We start from the raw sequence: 1,991 nt of genomic DNA, 5'->3' as shown, positions 1-1,991 counted from the left end.
AAAACAGATTTCCTCAAGTTTAGCTGGAATAAATAAAGGTAAAATCCCAATAATCTGTAAAAGTGTTTTTATAACATTCTGTGCTTTCATGTGTTGATCAAAGCAATCTTGTGCAAAGTAAACTATCTCCCTGTGAAGTCTGTAGACCTCACATGCCTCCATTAGCTAATCCAGAAGAGGCTGCAGAAGAGGGTGCCACGGCATAGAGGGCTTATCCCATAGTATGACTTTTGCTTGTTCAACATGATTTTCCAGACTGTTCTCTGTTTGCCCACGTCTGTATAGGCAGTGGTGAGGCTCTGCATCACATGGAATGCTGTGACATACGCATAGAATTTGGGTAGGCCAGCCCATTATCTCTTTGTCGATGTGGGGATCAAGCATCAGGGGTTTGCACAGATTGCATTACTATCCCAAGGCTGAACTGTCCCAAGGCTGAATGCCACCCTGGCTTCTCAGAGTCCTGTCAATATTGGCAATTTGTCCACTGGACTCTGAAAAAAAAAGCCAAAATAGCCCTCTTTTTCAGAAACAAACAAAGAAAACAGTGCCATTTCCCTCTTTCCTACTGCCCTGTTTCGTCGCAAACTCCCCTCCTCTCCCTGGGCATGGTGCAGGGCTCAGGCACCCAACTCAGGCCTGAAGCTGTCTCCAGGGCAAACGGGTATGCACCTGTCAAGGCAGGAGGCAGGAGGTGAACAGGAGGAAGCATGCCTTTAAAAAGCAACATCTCACTTATAATTGCTTAGCAAGTAGGAAAATGTGATGGTATCTAACTCTTCCTCCGTCTCCCCACAGGGACTGTACAAATTGTAAATGAATCGCTTGAGTTATTTGAGTGCAAGCCATAAGAGTGAAGTCTGGCTTACATAGGCACAGGGGATTTCCACAGAGCTAGAGCTGCAGTTCATGGAATCACAGATGCTGCCAAAGTCATGAAAATGGTGAGTCATCTCCTCCATAAAGGGCGAGTGTTTGAAGGAGGCACCTCTCGACCCAGACTGGGAACCTGACATGCTGGAGTCTGGGAGGATTCTTGTAGCCATGGTTCTAGTTTCCCTGCAGTGGCCAGGCTCTGTGGGCAGTGGGTCGGGTGTGTCTCAGGAGGGAACAAGGATGCCCAAGCAAGTGCCTGGTGATGGTTTTGCCCTCTGATCCCTTCTCAGCACACACAGGTACACAGGCAAGGCTGACAACAGAAGAAGCTGCGTGGACACCTGAGGACACAGAGGAGCAGCTTTCCTCCAGGTGCTCTGAAGTGGTGACATCAGAATGGAGGAGACCTGCTGACACCGGCTCTGCCAGGCTTCTGCCCTCCCCTCCCCAGCCCCCACGTTCCAGGACTCTTTCCACAAGAAAATGGGTCAGACAACAAGGACCAGGTTGGTGGGAATATCCCTGCTAACTGGCAACTCGAGTTTCACCCAGACATCACCTCCTCACCCTGCAGTCTTCAGGCCCTGTTCCTCCAAGCCAAAGTCAGACACACAAGGGAAATGCCAGGTGCAGATGACAGGCTGCATAATTGCTGGAGAAGTTCCCCAAGTCTAGGACCAGACACCTGTCTCACCCTCTCAGGTGACCTTAGTGATCATCCTGCAGGCACTTACACTCCTTCTCAGCACTATCACTTTCTGGAGACAGTCAAGATCCTCTTTCTTCTCAGGGTTCAGCCTGAGCACTGGGGTGACCAAACACGCTGTGCAAAGGGCAGGAGCCTCTTCAATGCCAGCTTATGAATCTGTACCCTCATCACCACCAACGGTGGAAAATGGCACCTCAATCCACAATCCACTATTTCTTCCCACCCTTACCTCCTCATACCCATCTGGAATTTAGGGGAATGGGGAGGGCAGCCAGTGGTGATGGCATCAGCTGAGGCCTAAGGAAAACTGAACGGGAAGCCAAGGAACCACCTCAGGTGACTACAATTGTTTGCTGTTCTGCACGTGTGTCCAAGAATGACCACAAAAGATTTTCAATGAGCAATT

The 1,991-nt window shown here is 49.6% G+C and overlaps 1 long non-coding RNA gene across 1 annotated transcript; it reads left to right on the top strand.

The window, feature by feature from the left end:
- The first annotated feature begins 554 nt into the window (after positions 1-554).
- On the top strand, positions 555-1,176 carry LOC116547299. Its single transcript, XR_004267019.1, has 3 exons — positions 555-694; positions 799-944; positions 1,167-1,176. It is a non-coding gene; the product is annotated as an uncharacterized LOC116547299 (long non-coding RNA).
- The last annotated feature ends 815 nt before the right edge of the window (positions 1,177-1,991 follow it).

The sequence above is a fragment of the Sapajus apella genome, unplaced genomic scaffold (assembly GCF_009761245.1).
Source record: "Sapajus apella isolate SASKATOON/1434 unplaced genomic scaffold, GSC_monkey_1.0 scaffold2617, whole genome shotgun sequence".
Lineage (NCBI taxonomy): Eukaryota > Metazoa > Chordata > Mammalia > Primates > Cebidae > Sapajus > Sapajus apella.
This window is presented reverse-complemented; position numbering and strand designations above follow the sequence as displayed.